Raw genomic sequence first — 20,891 nt, 5'->3', positions numbered from 1 at the left:
TACATGAGAAATGTGTTGTGTAATGAAGCTATTTTTTTGTTATTATTGCATGTTTTTCCTCTCATACTTTTTCCTCCAGCACTTCTCCTCACGTCAGCTGTAAAAAATTATAGTCTTTGACAATGTGAGTATGTCTGAAGAAGAAGTCACCGTGATCTCCCTTCTATGAGACAGAAAGAAAGGGAATTAACTTTTCTCCCTTTCGCTACATTAAATGGCTTCTCGTATGTAGAAAGCCACTTGAAATTTTGTGGCAATTTGAAGGAGACAGCTGTTACTGTCCGTTAAAAGCCTCTGTACAGCACTAATGACAGCTCTGGCTAACCTTTACCTGAGTAATCTGCACAGCATTTTGTCTGATCAAATCCAGTGTCGTCTTCTTCTTCTTCTTTTAGATTGAATGAAAAAGGAAAGAGGAATGGTGGCAGCTGCAATAAGAACTTAATATGCTGTATTGTTTCTTTTCCTCACCTCTCTCTCTCTCTCGCTCTCTCTCTTTCTCTCTCTCTTTCTCTGTCAAGCGCAGAGTGCCGCCGCAGTAACCAAAGACGTAAAGACCGTACATCTTTACAAGCAAATGGACACTAATGAGAGATGCTTAGAGCCCATTGTCACACACTTGTCCCTCCATTTCATCTGTTCTCACAGACTTTTTCTTGCTTAGTTCTAAATTGCCATGAATTGTTGTTTCTGAAAACAGCACGGGCGTTAATGTGTAGTAAGCATGCCTTCAAAAACATGTAAAAAATATAGTTTTTATTAATTTATATTTATATAATCAATAACTCTATACACCAAAGAAAACTGTTTCTTTATTTAGTTTCTACAGTCACATCTCCCATCTCAAATGATCTTCTCCCCTTCAGTTCTCTTTCTCTCTTGAATGTGCTGGTCTCTTGATTTTTCAAGTGCTACAGAGTGTTTCAAGTCAAGCAGGCAGCTCAGCTTCTGACCTCCCTATTAATAGTTGTTATTTGTGAGGGGTTTGAGAGGACTCTGATAATATCCCTTTCCCTTTTTGCTTGCCATCCCCATCCTTTTATTTCAGTTTGTCCTGTCCTCATTCTCTCTCTTGGGGGTAAGGGTGAGCTCAGATCCTGTCAATGGCAGCAGCAGCAGTGGTAGTCGTGGAAAGCAGAGAGCCACAGTAATGGACTCCTTTATTAAAACTATTATTCTGCAAGACTTCAAATTCCCCCAAGACTAGGGCCATGTCGAAGCTGATATAATTAACTAGAGGCTCAGCTACGGATCAATTACCAGACAAGCAAGTGATAGCCAAATCAATGAAAGATCATCAGCCACATTATCTGTGTTGCAACTCATTAGAGTAAAAGAGAAGAGAGCATGCTGGGAGTCCTGGGGCTGTGGCACTGCGGCAGCACAGAGGGCATTGACTTTTTCTTAGTGACCCATGTCCGTTTTTTTGTTGGGGTCTGTGACATTTTTTGCAGATGTCTTAAAAGGTGTCTTTATTTCTCAAGGATCCTCCATATGGTTTTTAAGGAACTAAGAAGTGGTGAAAAGTGGATGTAATGTCTGTTTACAAATGACTTGACATTGATAATAAACTTTGCCTGCTCTGAGGGAAAGCTGGTAAACAACAGAGAGAAAAAAAATCGTTATCTGACAAGTGAATGGCAAAGTAAACCCTAATTAATTATTCATGAGGTGACATGATGATTTTTGTTCCTGTAGAGGATGGTACTAGCAAAATCAAGGTCATGAGTGTGATACCCAGGGAATGCATGAACTGATCAAATGCATACCTTGAATGCCGTGTAAGTCACATTATTAAAAAAGTCAATGCATAAATGTAAATGTCATGATTTTTATGGTGCTGTATTTTTTTTAATTTTTTATTATTTAAATTATTTAATTTTAATTGATTTTAAATTTCTTTCTTTCATTATCTGTTTTTAGGTGTGCAATGACACACACACACACACATATATTTATATATACAATTGAAATCAAATTGATATCAACGGAATCTTTGTTACCTTATAATAATCTATTTGATGTTTCACGCAGACATCAGAAAGATATCACGGGGGGGGGCAATTTTGTTCCTGAAAAAAAATACAGTCTCGCATTCTGTATTGTGTTCTATTGGCCAAGATGGAAAGAAAAAATAAGATACATAAAAATGTATGTATATAATGTTTTATAAAATGAGGACGTCAGTAACCTGTTCACAGGAAGTGTGTGCGTGTGTGTGTGTGTGTGAATTGACTGATTATAATCTCTCCCCAGCACAATGATGCCCACTCAATGGCTGAGATGAGGATTTCTCTACGCTTTGGAAAGTCTTCTCTTCTCTGAGCCCCCTTATTAAAATTAGGGTTCACTATTAAAACAATTGCCATAGTTCCATTTTCTCATCTCACTTTTAATCCAAAGAGGAAAAGTGTCCAGCTCATTTAAGATGGTGAGGTCAACCTGTTAAATAAACTGTCTGCGAGGAGATGAGGATGGAGACAATACCTTAATTAGTGGCTTACACACACACACTGTACACACCAAGTGAATGAACGAGTGGGATATTATTGCACTCTTCATGTGACTTGAAGACAGTGTGTCGATCAGATAGCAGCCAGATAGAACTGTCACTGTTCTGTTCTGCTGGAAGACGCAAAAGGGCCACAAGACATCATATGACACCATGAATAAACAACCTTTCACTTGTGTAGTGAACGAGGGAGAAAGTGAATGTCCCCTGAACTCAAGAGACACACGTGATACAAATGCCATCGATAGTGCAATCACTCAGTATTCCACGTACCATTGTGAACAGCAAGAGCAAAGGAATAAGAGAGAAAGAGAACAAAGATATTCTCATGCTGGCCTACTTAAAAGCACGATTAACATTTCTCTTTCTAATCACTCATAGAGCATGTGGATATAAAAAAATTAAATAGTTAAATAGAAAATAACCTTCAACCTTCCTCACTTCTACTCATGGTAGGAACAGCCAATTGCAGTGACTGTATTACCCACTGCCACCCATAACAGAATTAGCAGCATTACAGTTTCCCTGGGCTGTATAGAATAAAATATATAGAATTTACTGAATGTTGAGTTGCTTATTGTGCCCAAGCATGATCCACATCCAGTCCAAGTCATTTAACAAGAAACTTCTAACCACAGCTCGAGAGCTCTAGTTCCAACCACGTAAGTTTGCGATGCTGTTTCCAAATGTTCATTAGAAGAATCGTTTCGGAAATATTCAAATCGTTTAACTATGTAGGTAATGACGGAACTTGCGACCATAGTTGGCTAATGGTGCTTTCAGGAAACACATCCCTGGTTGTCTCACATCACCTCTGCTGATTGAGGTGAAGAGCAATGCTTGAACTCCATCAGTGTTAAAAGGAGAGGTTTTCATGTGTCCACTCTCTTTCTGTCACTTTTTTCTCTTTGTTTCTTGCCCCCTGACCTCCTCTCGGCTTAGCCTCTCCAGACTCAACTTGCAGAGCATCATCCAGTTTGTAAACCTGTCTATACTGCTGATCCCCAATGTCACAGCTGAGATTAGACCATAATTCAAAATAGAATAGAATAGTTAAGGACTGCATTAATTAGGAGGTGGTCTTTTGAGTTTTATTTTTTGGTCATTTAATGCAGCATGTTTAGTTTTCTTTAATCTATCATTCCTTTGGATTTTGTATATATAGAGAGACTAAAAATGCATATTGTAATTAATAATATATTTATCAATTGGATTGAAAACCAAATAGGTGTGTGAGTTTTGCATTGCAATGCCTTCTGGTAATCCTTATAACTCACCACATCACTTCCATATCAGCTCATTGTGTTGATATACAGCCTTAGCTATTAATTTAGTTCATTGCACTGTCAGTAAGTTGCAGCTTCATAAGTCAAATATCTCATTATTGGGTAATTTGGAGATCCAACTTTTTTTTTCTTTGTTTTGTTGTTGTTGTTGTTGTTGTTTTGAAAGCTAAAAGCCAATAACAAATAGTCTGAATTTGAAATAGCACACTAGCATTCTACTTTTACTATACATGTCATACAATATGGTAGAAATAGTAAGAATAGTATTCTATTCCAAACACAGACTATCTTAAATAATATAACTTTTTTTATTTTTCTTTGTTGAAGTTGTCACTGGCAGAGTGGAGATAAAACTTTCAGGTAAAACTTTCAGATAAATACCTAAACACCAAAGGTCAATCTCGCCCGTTTACGGATCATGGCATAGCAACGATTTTGAAAAAAAAAAAATCTAAATTGCCAGAGTGGAGGCCAGAAAAATTGCCAGAATAATTTGGCACAGAATTTGCTTGGCACTGCAGAAGTACTTGCTGTACTGTATAGCATCAGTGGCATATTTACCAGACCGGCCCAAAGAGCAGAAAAAAGTAACACACACAATATTTTTTGACTACACAGTTTGTTCTATACAAATAAGCAAATGTAATTAATGTAATCAAAAGAAAGAAAGAAAGAAAGAAAGAAAGAAAGAAAGAAAGAAAGAAAGAAAGAAAGAAAGAAAGAAAGAAAGAAAGAAAGAAAGAAAGAAAGAAAGAAAGAAAGAAAGAAAGAAAGAAAGAAAGAGAAAAACACAATAAACACTTCAAGAATCCAAAAAATCCAATAAATCACAAACTCAAGTCTCTTCACCAAGTCAAAACAAAACACATTTTTGGTCATATATTTCAATATAGAGGAACTAGTGGCTCAATTTGAGATCCTTTAGAATAATGTCACAGCTCTGGCATGTGTGAAAAAGAGAACTCAGAAAAAAAAAATGTTTTAAATAGGGATGCAACAATACAGTTAGTCCACACTGTAACAAATTTCTGTAGTTTTTACAGCATTATTACTGTAAAATGAGCAAATACTTACTGTAGAACCTGTATACAGCATGTTGCTGTAGATCTGCAAAGCATCATGGTCTTTTTTCAACGGCGGGTAAATTCTACAGTAATTTTTTTTCCTGTGAATCACAATACAGCAATTTCTAGAAGATTTTTTTTTCAGCCAAGGAAAGCTACGAGATTTCCCACTTTCATCTGAATTTTTACTTCAGAAAGGTAACATAATTTATTTCCAAAGTTTACTCTTGTAAAGTCACCTGTTTGTTCAGCTTTAAGAGTGCAATGAGAGAGAAAAGAGTAATGAGCAGCACACTTCGTAGTAAACTCGTCTCATGTTGTGTGTGCATTTTATAATTTTATTACCACAAATATATATTTCTGCATGATTTCGATATATTTTCTAGTCTGGGAACATTTGATAACGTCATTAGTTTATAGAAGGATAGCATTGTTAAATAAAAATTAAATTGGAATTGTGTATGTGATCTCTTTTGGTGCAGATACGTCACATAATATGATCACTTTTTTTTCCTGTCACCACTTGTTCGTGAGGCAGTGAGCCTGCCGACTCTCGATGGTCTCGAGCTGAAAGAAAACGCAGCTGAGGTACGTTAGACCTAAGACTTAACCTATTTTTCATAGTGATTCATCATGATTTTTCTGAACGTAAACCTCCAGAAACGAGATTGGTGAAATGCTATTCAAACTTGTGGGAGCATGGCATGGGCTGTACTGTATTAAGATTTGTCTTATCCGACAACATTACATTTTTAACGTCTTTAATTTGATTAAAGTCTAACGTTAGCATTGTGAAATGACATTCATTTAAAATTGTCAAATTTTTTGTATTTATTGGCGCGGTAGCAGTTTAATAATCTCTCGTTTTTTTCTCTTGCTTGCTGTTGCCGCCTGAGGAATCAGACATTGAAGTTAAGCGGGCAGAGAAAACGCAGCTAGAGGTAGCATCTGTTAAGCTACGCTACTTAACATATTTTTAATAATTTCATGATTTTTCTGAACTTCATTGCCTTCAAGCTGCAGAAACTATAACGTTAGATTGTTAATAGCCTAATTTGAAGTGCCATTCCCGACTTTTGGGAGCATATATTGTATTAATATTTGTCTTATCTGGCGAAATTACATTTATAACGTCTTTTATTTGATTGATTCAAAGGTCCAGATTAGCAGACGAACTGGGAAGGTGGTCCAAAAAAAAAAAACGAGTGCCTCGATCCACACGTGGCATCATTCATCAGGGACTTCATTGAGTATGACTGGCAGAACAACTAATACCAGGTGAGACTTTTAATTGTTACCTTGAATACCTTGGAATAACTGGAAGCCAGTTTGGGTGGGTAGTTGGTGGTTGAAAGTCAGGGGTGGCCCGCAACTTGTCTATTAAAGGGATAGTTCACTTTAAAATGTACTCTCAAGTTGATTCAAACCTGTATGAATTTCTTTCTTCTGCTGACCACAAAAGAGGATATTTTGAAGAATGTCAGTAACCAAACAGTTAACTGGAGCCAGTGACTTCCATAGTAGGGAGAAGAAAAAAAATACTATGGAAGTCACTGGCTCCAGTTATCTGTTTGGTTACCGAAATTCTTCAAAATATCCTCTTTTGTGTTCAGCAGAAGAAAGAAATTCATACAGGTTCGAAACAACTTGAGGTTGAGTATATGATAATAGCATTTTCATTTTAAAGTGAACTTTCCCTTTAGGCCTGCCAAGCATCATTTTCAAATCATGCAGTTTTACAGCGTCAACACAAGGTGATTCAACAACACTGACATGAAAAACAGGAGGAACATTGTGTGACAACACCAGCCAGTTAGAATACTTTTCCATTCACAACTCACAAACATTTACCATAAATGTCACTGTTGTATCACTAACTGTAAACATGGTATTGTGGCAGAAATGTGGGATATTCGTGTATAATTTTATATTATTATTCATGTAGACAGTTATTAAATATTAAAGTAATGGCAAATGACAGAAACCAATACTGTCTAATAAGAGTCGAGTTGCAACTCCATAAGAATATTTACATTTTATCTTTTAAAAATAGGTTGTTATTTTTACAGATGTTACAGTTTGTGTTAACGAAAATACATTTACATTTTACATCTTTATTCAAGCTATAAAAATTATCAGCCCCGAGGGATGCTACTCCACAAACCACCAACAAAGCATATAAAAAATACTAAAATTTATTTAAAACTTTTATGTATATGTCATCAACCCATCTGTCTTGCTTTAAACTTTTACATTAATAATTAATTTCTTCCTCTACAGGGTAGAAGACTCCAGCCCAGGAAGTCCAGGTCAAGTTTTAAAAGAATAATAGTTATGAAAAAAAACAAAAACTTCTTGGAGAAAAACAATATTCAGGTTTGAAATCCTGCTGTTTTTAAAGGGATAGTTCACCCAAAAATGAAAAATTGTGTCATCATTTACTCACCCTCAACCTGCATGAATTTCTTTCTTCTGCTGAACACAAAGAAAGATATTTTGGAAAATGTCGGTAACCAGACAGTTGATGAACCCCATTGACTTCCATAGTATTTTTTTTTCCTACTATGGAAGTCAATGGGGTTCATCAACTGTCTGGTTACCGACATTCTTCAAAATATCTTTCTTTGTATTCAGCAGAAGAAAGAAATTCATACAGGTTGAGGGTGAGTAAATGATGGAACAATTTAAATTTTTGGGTGAACTATCTCTTTAAATCATTTAATTTTTATAGATTTGTAATTTTACCCAAACATTTGAATACATATTGATTGTTTTGTTTGCTCAGAAAAGTGTTGAAATGAAATGAATTGTTCACAGAGAAATGTTAACTTATTGAAAAAATGTATATGTTCCGAAAATATATAGGTTTGAAATCCTGCTGTTTTTAAATCATTACATTTTTATACATTTGTAATTTTATCCAAACATTTGAATAAATATTGATTGTTTTGTTTGTTCAGAAAAGTGTTTTTAGTATGTTCAGAAAAGTGATGAAATTAAATATTCACAGAAAAATTGTAACATTGAAAAAAATGATGCTATACTATTTTTATTTTATGATTTTTTTTTAATTAAAAGTGAGAAGATAAATGGCATTTGTGACAGTGTCTTTATTTTACAGTACACAAAATTAATGCAGTAATCCCCATTACAGTAGTAGTTATGAAATACAGTACTGTGATTATTACTGTAAACAAATTTACAGTAATTTTAAAGTTACTGCGATTACATTTACAGTAAGAATACTGTGAAATGAAATACAGCAACTTACTAGCTAATTGCTGCCAGCAAGTTGCTGTATTTTTCACAGTATTCTTTTTACAGTGCACGGTTCAATACATACCTCGGTTTTTAACCACGGTTTTCGGTTCGGTTCGGTTCTGATGGCTTGTCACATCAGTATTTTGCTATTCTATTTTAAGCGACAGGAACAGCAAGAGGATAAGGAGAAAAAATACTATTTTTTAATTGCAATACTCTTTCTTTATTTTACTTAAAAGAATTGAAAAACCTTACTTAAACTTAAAACTTTACTTTAAAAAAACCTTGTACACATTCCTAGTGTATTGTATAATATATATATATATATATATATATATATATATATATATATATATATATATATATATATATATATATATATATATATATATATATATATATATATAAAAAGATTTACACTGGCAGCTCAGAGCTGTACAGCATTTAAGTATGAAATTGAATGAATAAATGTAAAAATAAAACACTACATAGACTTCACTATACACTGATGCTACTGTAGGCTATTAGTTTTTCAGTCAAGAGCAGTGAGTGGTTTTCTCTTTGTCTTTTGTTGTTGTATTAACATTAAATGGATAGTTCACTCAAAAATGAGAAATGAATACAGGTTTGGAACAATATTAGAGTGAGTAAATAATGACATAATTTTAGAGGTGAACTGTCCCTTTAAGGACGGCGTGTTCACTAGGCTGCACTGTCAATGTAAGACCTGCGTGCATCTACTACAGACACGCGCCGATTTTACTTTCACTTTAGACATAACTGACTGTGTTTATGTAAACCTTGTGTGTATTTGACAGTATTAGCGCAGTAAGACGACTTAGTCCAGTAATCACGTGTTTGACCAGCGTTTAGTACGCGCGCTCGGAAAAGCGCATGTTAAACCCGCGCACACGCCGGCAAGGCTTTAAAACGCATGCAAATAATGAACTTTCGTGATTGTGAATAACTATAGTGTTCCGTGAGTATAACTCTACCACAAACGTGTGATGTGAATGTATGTCGCGTTGTTCAGTATATTGGGATGGAGGCAAATGATAGAATTTGTATAAAAATACTTAATTAAATGCAAAACCGATAAACCGCAATTCACAGGCGCGAATTGAACCGTGAAGGCCGTACCGAACGGTTCAATATTATATTGAGAATTGTGGCATCCCTAGTTTTAAACATAGCATCAAAAACACAAACCAAACGCATGTCAAAAAACTGTGTGTACAAAAAAGGTGCTAAATGCCATAAAATAAAGATTACTCAATAAGATAGATGAGAAATCCCTAATATCAACAAGATAAGGTAACCCCTACCATATCAAGTGTCAGCACCACTTATATTTCTATGGGAATTAATTGATTGGACTTTATTTTTAAGTATGGCCATTGTATAAATTGCCCTACCAACAACCAAATCATACATCAGATAATTTGTCCTCTTAGGGACACTATTGTTTTCCACAGACATTATTTTTTCCCCCAGTCTTTGGAAAATTTTGACAAAAACAATTGTAAAAGGTTACATAAGAAGCCATTTTTATTCAAACATTTTAGTATGCACATGTGATATAATACTTTATATATATTTTTTTATTTTCAAAGATAATTATTTAAATCTAGCTAGCAAGTCTTGTGACCGCCACATCCTAAATAAGGCCTAAGTTCTAATCTATTGTACAAGCTTTGAACCTTCACTTAAGAAATAATAACTATTTATTTATTTATTTATTCATTAATTCATTCATTTATTCTCAAAATACCATGACACAACATCCAAACAGGAGCCTCCACTCCTAAAACTTAGAGAAGGAAGCAACCAGAGACAGATAGTCAGAAAGAGATAGTCACAAATTGTGAAGGTTTTCTATTCTGCATATAAGAATCACTGGTGCATGTCCCTGGAGCTCCTGATTAGGTTTACTCACTCACACGCCTGTCATCAATTACTCCTCTTTGACACATGGACCAGTCCACTTCATGGTGCACACAGGGGTTTTCCAACACTGAGAATGGTATGGCCCACACAGACAAATGGAAAGAAAGAAAAATTCAAAGACCAACTCAAATTAAATGATATGCACTGACTATCATGCCATAATGTCCATAGTACATCCAACACCATTCTCCCTACATGCTTTTGATAATGTTGCAATGTAATGACCTCATGAGGGAAGATCCATAAAGCTGTCTGCCATCTGATTCCACTGCCTGAGCTCTGAGAGGAAGCAAAAACATGTGTGTCCTATTAGCCAGGGGACATTTATTGATGGCGCAAGCTGTCGTAGAACATGAATGTTAACAATCAGGAAACAAGGGCCTGCATGCAGTACAGTACTGATGAGCAAAAGTCTGCAATGAATCACATCTGAAAATGAGGCAGAGGTGCTATGTTTTCTTGGGGAGAAAGAAAAGAGAAAGAAAGAAAAAAGTTTTTGATCATTTAATATAAAATAAAATCAAACTGATTTGTGTGTTTGTGTGTTTGTGTGCGTGCGTGCGTGCGTGCGTGCGTGCGTGTGTGTGTGTGTGTGTGTGTGTGTGTGTGTGTTTGTAACTAAAATGTCTTGCACACACAGTTTTGGCCCATTTGTACCTTCCCTCCCTTCCTTTGTCTCCTTACTCTCTCTTGTTCTAGAAACAGGACTGTAGAGCTGTAGCAGAGACCACAGTCCCTTTCACCAGAGACATGACTGAATAATTCAGCCACTCTTTACTCTTCTCCTGCCTGCCACCCATTAAAACTGTTAGCCTCTTGAATGCACCCGCCACCCTGTTTTTTCATCCCACAGCGCTGTAAGACCTTCTCGCTTTGCTCCGGCATTTTAAAAAGCTGTTATGAGTGTGTATGTGTGTAGAGTAGCCGGTTGAGTGGCTCTCTGTCATGGCAGTAAATAAATAAATAAGCAGGTGTGTATAAATGTGTAAATAGGGCTGGCCACAGAGCTGACAACTGAGAGAGAGCCACCATGCTGCATCATGACAAGACGAGAGAGAAGTGTATCTCTAGGGTACTGTCCACTCCATGTCTTTCACTCCTCTCTTTCTCGCTCTCTTTCTCAGGCGTGCCGTGACCAGACTCGCTCTAACTTACTGAACCTCCAGATTTTGATTAGGCTCAGTCCAGGGCTGGTCACACCACAGTTTTTTGATGTTAATTCAGAGGGCGCCCCAGAAAGGGTGATGAGCTATTTTGCCACCTCTTTCTGCCAGTGTTTCTGCCTCTTGAGAAAACCCTGTGCACTCTTGCTCTTTATTTTCTTGTTTTCTGTTTTTCCTTCACTGACCAAGGTTATCTTTCCTTTCGCTTTAGATAATGTTTTAGTCACTTTACATATATTAAATCCATCTCTTGCAACAATTTTTTTATTTCCATAATACCACATGATATTTCCCCCTTTTGCGAATCTATATTTTAAATGACAATAAAGTAAATTTTGATCATTAATAAATGATGTGCTTGATGAATTTACTGAATTGTATCTAATAAAAAATAAACACAAGTGATCTTATTCAGTAAATACAAAGACAAGGAGCGTATTTTTATATATTGAGTGTATATAAACGCATATAAATATACAAATATAAAATATACAAACTCAAAAATAAAATCTTTTTGCTGCTTATTCGGTTACATAAATAGAACAAGTTAATCCAACACAGGTCTTACAAGATGATGTCACAACTTTCAACCAATTTACTTACTCCATTTGAGTTACCTTGGGAGGCAACATCATTTTTGATGTGTTTATTGAGTAGTATTGTAGAAACTGGGATCAGGATTTTCACTTTGCATCATGTTTTGGATGGAACTAAATAGGGAAAGTAAATGCTAAAATACTTAATTTTAAAAATGGATAAATAGCACATAACACTTGTATAAATTGAATTGGATGTAAATTAATTCTACTTCCTTGCATTCAAATTCAAATTGCAACTCTGCACCTATTTTAAATCTGTCTGTTACATAAATCGCCACACCCACAACCATAATCATGCGACTTCATGATGTCCCTCAAGGATCTGTCTTAGGGTCACTACTGTTACCCACAGACATGACACCATTTTGGATAAATGGTATTCCATGTGCAGATGACCACTAATTTCTGTTTGTTCAGAGGCTTTGAAGTCAAGGAAGATATTACATAAGAAACAATTGTAAAAGATTATATACAAAAGATTTAAATAAGAAGCTCATTTAAAAAAAAACAAAAGCCAACATTCAATTAAATTAATCTTGAAAAACTTTTTTTTTTTTTTTAAATGACAGTTATGTGAATTGATTTGAATTCCCCAAACTTCCCCTTACAAAAAATACGTTTTTCTTTAAGTGAACATAACATAATTATAGTTTACTATTTATATATTATTTTGCACTTTCAGTACACTGCAATGTTCAAGTGTAGATATATTTTTTAAGACTTAAAATATACCTTTAACTGTACTTTAACTCATTTAAAAACATTTTATTATAGCTTCATGCATCCTTTTTTATCAACACATGAATTAAATCACATTTTTATCAAAGACTACGCCTTGATTAGATTCAGAATGATGATCAAAATATACTTTTCTAGGGTACTGTATTTCTGAGAAGTACATAAGGTGTATTTCTGAGAAGTATAAAAAGTAGACTGAAAGTATACTTTCTTATTTTTAGTTTAAAAGAACTATTCTAATAGAACACTTGAATAAACGTCTTTTTCGTAAGGGTCCTTACATTTAAATAACTTGTTTACATCAAAATGAAATTCAGAAATTGAATTTCTCAATTAAATTTTGAATGCTGCACAACCCTTGTGTGCACATGCACGTATTGTATGTGTTTGGATGATCTGTCTCATAACCCATAGCCTAATAGGCTACATGAAATTCAGGTTAAATTAAGAGAATCTCTGATCCCCAACCACAGTATTACAAACCTGTGGTATTTACCATGATATCACCTCAACCTCCCTAGTTCTTATTTCATGCACACACACGCGTAAAGTATTGTGTGAAATGTGAATGGAAATGTCTATTCAAATCTTATTAAGACATGTCTCACTCATGTCTTCACTGCATGTTTCAATTTATTAAAAGTGTAATGATTGTGTAAGGCCATGAGTTCTTTATGGGCTAAAACTCATTGACTGCAATTGATTAAAGATAGACATTGTGCAGGAATACCAGCTACACTTCCGCTCTCATTTTCTCTCTTTCCTATGGGAAGACACTTCTCCTTTTTCCAGATCTGGCCAATTTGGATGGGTCCCAGCCAGAGACAGATTACACAAAATCGCATATCAAACATAATCAATCTTCAACCCCTGGAAGCCATCACTCTCACTATGAATAATTACTGTTGTCCGTTGCCAGAGCCCAAATGTTGCCACCACTGTTTTTAGTCCAGACTGCCATTAACTTTGAGGATACTATCAAGATGTATTTTTCAAAACAGTTTCAAACCCCTTTTTTTTTTTACATATTCTCCATTTCTCACTCATGTGTTTCGTTTCCTCTCTTGCGCTTTCTCTCTGTTTGGACATGTAAAGGAGGAGGAGAAAGGACACTGCTTTCTTCCAGCTATTAACTTCTCTCACTGCAGGTTTCCACCTCATTCGGACAGGAAGACTGCACAAGTCATCATTAACCCCAAGTGCTGTTATTTGTGCTTCAGCCAACACATTTTCTGCCTACTAGAATGTGTGGCTATACAGCCTTTTTGCCTCCAGACTGCACTGTCAAACACTCCAAAGGAAATGTGCAGCATTGTGTCTGGACAGGATGGTTAAAGAGACGGGAATGGAGGGAAGAAAAGAGTCAAGTACATCGAAGAAAGAAAGAGGCAGAGAAATCTTTAGATGAGCGAGCACATCAGAGAAGGTTGCTGTGGAAATGAGGCAGCTCCAGTAGGAGGCTCCAGGAGCGGATGGCTGTCTTATCTGCTGGCAGCTGAGTGATGTGCACCTTAAGTCAGAGTAGTGGGAGCAGAGAGTCTCCTCACGCTACAGCATTCTACTAAAGATAGTGGAGATAGGCGCACCACATTAAATCACTTCAGATGGTGAGGGAGAATGCCTGCAGGTCTATGAGCTCTCAAAACAAATCTCAGCTGAGCCTTTTCTCAAAATATGCCACCTTTTATACATCTGTATCCTTAGTCTAGGTCTATGAACTCGTACAATCGTGTTCGTATAGCTCAATTGAAATTATAAGGATGATGTGTAAATTCCCCTTATACCCTGCCTTACCCCCTTTACTAATATTATACATAATCTAATACTATGAGTCACTTATCTATTTAATTCAGTTATTTCAGTTAATTCAGTATACATATACACATTTATTTAGGTAACATTTCCAATTCCGATTCAGGACCTACATTTGTGTATTATTTTCCACGTACAAAACTGTACAAGAGATGCAAGAGATCTGCCACCTTATTTATATTTTGGTGTTGAGCTTGTGAGACTAAGGGCGTTTTCACACCTGAAAGTCCGCACCAAGGTCCGAACTGAAGTTCATGTTTTGATACATTTGGTTAGTTTTGGTTTTGTTTCACATTGCAATTATGCGAGCGGACTAAAGAACTATACATGACATACTTGCATCCTCTCGTCATCATCTATGTGGGCTACATCTTGACATTGATTGTTTGTAAATGGATTTGCGTCTGACATCGGCATCTTTGACAAGAATGAATGAATAGACGCATATCGTTGTCACTAGTGAACAGTGCACATTGCTTGACTATTTCTTTTCGTTTAGAATTGTTTCATTTAAAGTTCCCATGGCATGGCATTTTTCTATTATTTTATCATGTTTCCTGAGGTGTACTTATATTGTTAGTATGATTTTTACATCATAAAATGTCATAATTTAGAAATAAAAGGCATTTTTTCTATACTGATGTTTGCCCTCTGGCTTGAATGCTCTGTTTCAAGGGGCGTGTCTGCTGTGAGACTTCAGTAAAAACGCCCACTGTTGTGATTGGCTGACATATTTGCATTTGAAATGAGTATCAGATCTTGTAGCGGAGGGGGCGTGGTTTAACGAGGTCTACGAGGCACCCAGGCACGAGCCTGCTGCCAGAGAGAGTTCACTTCTCATCAGTTTCTCTCAGTACGTCTCAGTTCAGTGAACTGTTGAAGTTACTAGCATATACTTCAGATTATTCGTTTATTTCTAGTCGGAGGGACTGTCACTCATGTCAGAAAGTTAGTAACTTTAGTCAATTATGGATCAGTGCTGACTCGAGACGCGAACAGTTTAGAACGATTCAGTCCGATTTGGTGAACTGGTTCGACCGGTTCACTAAAAAGAACCGGTTCAAAAGAATGATTCGTTCGCGAACCGGACATCACGGACCAGAGACGTAGCTATTGCTAACAAACAAAGTTATATTGTACAGAGTTGTGAAAGCGCTGTCAGCGCAAGTTTATTGTGTTTGTATATGAGAGTTCTGAATAAATACGAGTCCCAGTCACGCTGAGTCCTTCTTCATCCTTATTCTGCCAACTTTGTAACATGTAATGTACCATTACAGCTGTCAAGATGAACGAGTTATGAGTAAGTGTTGATTATAGCATTATTTTTAGATATTTTCGTATCATATGAAAAGCGTCAGTTGAGCGCATTGAGTACACAGAGTACACTTGTCTGTGAGTCAAGTAGCCTACTGAGTTTCGTTTCATTTGAGACGCGCTCCAGTTCATGTGCAAAGCATGTGATCGCTCCCCCGTCTGCATGTCACGATTGTTGTCTGCTATTGACTTTTTGCTTCTTATTTATTAAATCCAGGCAATTATATGATTAAACGTTGATTAAAATTTAAGATACAAATTATAAAAAACGAAATTCACCTTAAAGAAAGGCTTTCTACAAAACAAAACTTAATGAAGTGGTCAAAATCATTTCTGACCTTCTGTCTTCTGACATATTGTGCATCTTTTCACTTTTCATAATCAATATAGCCTAGATGAAATTTAAAAATAACATTATAATATTTAAACATAAACAGGAACTTCCTGTAAATGGTCTGAAAGTCCGAACGATACAGAAAATGCTTTCACACTAGAAACGAACCAAACCTTTGTTCAGTTTGATCCGGACCGAGACTACCTCTTTTCATCTGACCAAATTTCATCTGTTTGGTCCGGACCGTGGTCCGGGGGAGGTTTCACACCTGTAATTTTGATTCAGACCAAAAGTCAGAAAATCCGGACCAAACAAGGTAGGTGTGAAAGGGCCCTAAATGACAATTTGGGTTTGATGACAGCATATATTAAAGGAGCCTACCATATATAATTGTAATTTCTAGTGTCTTGGGTTTTTTTCATTTTCATGTTTTTTTTTGTTTAAAATGTAGTGTCTACAACCTGATAGCCAGCCAGGCTAGTTGTCCAGATGCCATACATCGGTACTTGCCTTCAGGGAGGCCTGGTGAGGCATACCACCCAATAGCAAGTCATGCTAGCTGCCCAAGCCCCCTGACTCTGGAACTCACCTTCAAAGAGGCCTATCGAGGCCTTCTCTCTGATAGCAAGCCTTCAAGGGAGGACTGGTGAGGCCTACTACCTGCTAGCAACATATGCTAACTGTCAAAATGACTGAGACTCAGAGCACCCCTCCAGAGAGGCCAAGTGAGGCCTACTAACTGATAACAATTTATGCAAATTGTCAAGGTAACCAAAAACTGGGGGTTACAAACCTACCCCTGATCGAGATCCTTCAGCAGATCTGCCTAGTATGCCTGAACACAGACGTATCAATTAAACAATTATTAAATTGCAATATTCGAAAGATCGGAGCCGTCAGGCTGAAGACAGGTTTATTGCGGATGACATATCGATTAAACAAATTTAAATAGGAATATTCGAACGATCGGAGTCATCACGCCGGAGACGGGTTTATTGAGGATGCCGTGTCGATGAGGTAATTTCAGGGGGAGTCTAATTGCTGTGCGACATACTGGACAATACAGAGCAGCTGCATTACATTGTGGTGAAGCGCAGACTAGTATCTTTTAAGTGTAAAAAGCACCAGTCATAAGTTTTGTTTTAGACAATATGCTGAGTTTTGTACAAGGTTAAAATGATACGACAGATATGAAAATATATTACATTATTTTATGTCAGTGTATTTTACGGTCAAAGCACATCTATCATTATTATATTTCTAGGTTTTTTTTTTTTTTCGTAGAGAAGTTTGTATGTATGTATCATATGTAATCATCCCGCTGCATGTTACAGATGTATATAATACATGCTATTTGCTCCTCAAAATAGTACTGTTTCAGTGATTGACTTTATTGAAATATTTATTGACTTTATTGTGTATTTGACATCATGATTTGATGAACAAGGTGCACTAGTTTAGTTCCAATTTGCAATATCACACATATAAAAAAGAATGTACCCAGGACATGACTTAGGATGCTGGGGCCCTAGTCATTGTTTGGCCTCCACCTACTCTACAGCCTTAACTAGAACAACATACGTATATCATTGTATGAAGTAACATTGACATAAACTACACAAAATATGAGGCTGTGGTTCCTAGAAAAAGGAATATGCAGCATGCTCAGCATTGTTAAATTTTTAGGATTAATGCTAAATAAATAACTATTAGTATAACAAAGGGTGTGATATAGTGCTCTCTCAGTTACAAGAAGATATCAAAACCTTCAAATAACACTTTGAATAGAGATGAAGAGTATTTATTGTCGTCCCATTAGGGGCAATTGATTTTTTTTATTTTTTTTACCTTTACATTGGATTTTTTTTCTAACCTTATTAAATATGTATGTCTTCTTTAATGTTAAATTCTTAGTCAATTAAATTAGAATAAAATTACACTATAGGCTGTTACCAATTAAATCAACCAAAGCCATCTTTGCACTGCAGAGGTGACAAAGAAGCTGCATCTGAAGTTGCTTCTGTAATTACGCCGTTTAATGCTGGTCAGAAGGCAGTAAATGCATGTGCATAGCAATTGCAATTGTGTAATGTAATGAGATTAATGTTTTAAATATATATTTTTTAATAGATATGGGAAAAAAATGTTGCCGCGGAAAAGAACAATGACGCCCATTAAGTAAAAACATCTCTGTATATCTGAGGCATTTACTTTGTGTATTGCATTCTTTGTTGAATGTAAATGAGATGTGAAAAAAGGCTGACAGGTCGCTGTATAGGCCATCAGTTCAAACAAAGTTTTTATTTCCGTTTGTGGGCTATAATTAGGAAAGTAGCAGTTCATATTAGTTGTTAGTTCACATCTAGTCAGCTGACAAATGCAATGAGTAACATGTTACAATAATGTATTGTGCAATATTAGCTAATTGCATTAGTTTACAAAAGGCAACGGTAAACACATTTTTACAACACTTATTAAGTTTGGCTAATGTTAATGACAACATGCACTAATGCATAAAAAAACAAAGATTGTGTATTAACTAAATTAAGTTAAACAATAATTGTTTTTAGATAAGCCATCAGATGACCATGTAAGTTCAGACTACAAAAAAAGGGTTTAAACAAAGTTTTTCATGCATGTTCAATGAAACAAACAATTATTGCACATGGAACAGTCCTTTAAGGGATAGCCGTTTTTAAGGGATAGCACTAACAGTTTACAGGCAGTGTACAATTAAGGTCACAGTTACAACAACTTAGGACACTAAAAGAGACCTTTCTGCTGACTCTAAAAAACAAAAGTGGAAAGATGCCCAGGGTCTCTGCTCACCTGCGTGAGCATGCCATAGTCCTGCTGCAGGAGGCATGAGGACTACAGATGTGGTTAGAGCAATAAACTGCAATGTCTGTAATGTAATACGCTAGAGGGAGACAGAAAGGACAGCTGATTGTCCTTGAAGTGCCAAACTATGTGTAACCATGTATCGCCTCAGACGTGTTTGAGAACTTGAGGATGATATGCACTGTAGCACTTAAAGGAGTGGCCACACTAGATACTGACTAGATACTGTTTGTAAAGGAGTGGCCAAACTGGATATATACACCAATCAGGCATAACATTATGATCACTGACAGGTAAAGTGAATAACACTGATTATCTCTTTATCCCACGTTAGTGGGTGGGATATATTAGGCAGCAAGTGAACATTTTGTCCTCAAAGTTGATGTGTTAGAAACAGGAAAAATGGGCAAGCTTAAGGATTTGAGCAAGTTTGACAAGGGCCAAATTTGGATGGCTAGACAACTGGGTCAGAGCATCTCCAAAACTGCACCCCAGTGTTTCAGGTCAGCAGTGGTCAGTATCTATCAAAAGTGGTCCAAGGAAGGAAAAGTGATGAACTGGGGACAGGGTCATAGGCGGCTAAGGCTCAATGATGCACGTGGGGATCGAAGGCTGGCCCGTGTGGTCCAATCAAACAGACAAACTACTGTACCTCAAATTTCTCAAGTAGTTAATGCTGGTTTTGATAGAAAGGTGTCAGTATGCACAGTCCATCGCAGTTTGTTGCATATGGGGCTGCATAGCCACAGACCAGTCAGGGTGCCCATGCTGACCCCTGTCCACCACTGAAAGCGCCAACAGTGGGCATGTGAGCATCAGAACTGGACCACGGAGCACTGGAAGAAGGTGGCCTGGTCTGATGAATCACGTTTTCTTTTACATCACGTGGCTGGGTGCGTGTGCATCGCAGTGTGATGCTTTGGACAAAGTTCTGCTGGGAAACCTTGGGTCCTGCCATCCATGTGGATGTTACTTTGACACGCATCACCTACCTAAGCATTGTTGCAGACCATGTACACCCTTTCATGAAAACGGTATTCCCTGGTGGCTGTGGCCTCTTTCAGCAGGATAATCCGCCCTGCCACAAAGCAAAAATGATTCAGGAATGGTTTCTGCTTCTGAGAGCGCCAGCAACTCATTGAGTTCTCTTTCGCTCTTGAACAGCCAAAAATACGCAGAAATTATGTAAAATTCTTTTTTTCTATTTAAATGAGTAATTTTTTTTAAATTAATGTAAAATAAACAAATGGTAGATAAATGTTAAATAAATGTAAAGAGTTTTGAGTTATAAATAATTCATGCAGTGAAGACTGTGCAGTTTATCTGCAGAAATTATTACATTTCTGTATATTTACCTGTTAGACCTACCTGAAAAACTTAAAGCACTGTTTACAAGATTACATGGGTCAAAAACAATGAAAACATCTCACGTTACGACTGTAAACCTAGTTCCCTGAGAAGGGAACGAGCAACAGTGTCAATGATGCTTTGGGAACACCCCTGCATGATTGCGTCTGAAGCAATTAGCAGAAGCAAGTCGATCCCAGGAATGCAGGAAGTATGGCAGGGTGACGCACCATCTCATTCCCTTCTCAGGGAACTAGGGTTACAGTTGTAACCTGAGATGTTCCCTTTCGAGAGAACTCGCACTGCATCAATGACGTTTTGGAAAGAGAATGACAAAACGCCATGCTTACAAATGCCTGTCCATGTAAAAACTGCACAACTAAGACAACAGCACCTGCGAACCTGGGCAAACGCCAAGGTCCAGGTCTTAGAACCTCAGAAATATGAGCGGAGAGGACCAACCCGACACATCACAAACATCTTGAAGGGATACACCCGAAAACAAAGCATCAGAGCCCGCCATACTCCTGGTAGATTGAGCTCTGACAGCCAAAGGAGACAGCTGGCCAGAGGACTCATAGGAAAGAGAAATAGCCTCGACTATCCACTTGCAGACTGTCTGTTTGGACGCTGGAAGACCTTTCTTAGGCAACCCAAAACAGACAAACAGCTG

General features: G+C 36.8%; 1 protein-coding gene and 1 long non-coding RNA gene across 7 annotated transcripts in view; one reads left to right on the top strand and one right to left on the bottom strand.

The window, feature by feature from the left end:
* bnc2 (basonuclin zinc finger protein 2) overlaps positions 1 to 20,891 on the bottom strand; it is a gene marked incomplete at its 3' end in the record, with an annotated part of 224,847 nt that overhangs the window by 129,290 nt on the left and 74,666 nt on the right. The gene's annotated exons all lie outside the window — the stretch shown is intronic.
* LOC307123571 lies at positions 5,711 to 7,275 on the top strand. The gene is made up of 3 exons (XR_013816178.1): positions 5,711 to 5,803; positions 6,019 to 6,140; positions 7,143 to 7,275. It is a non-coding gene; the product is annotated as an uncharacterized lncRNA (long non-coding RNA).

This window comes from Gobio gobio (assembly GCF_949357685.1).
Source record: "Gobio gobio genome assembly, chromosome: 3".
In the NCBI taxonomy this organism is placed as follows: domain Eukaryota; kingdom Metazoa; phylum Chordata; class Actinopteri; order Cypriniformes; family Gobionidae; genus Gobio; species Gobio gobio.
The sequence above is the reverse complement of the archived record's forward strand: the minus strand, read 5'-3'. Positions and strand labels throughout refer to the sequence as shown.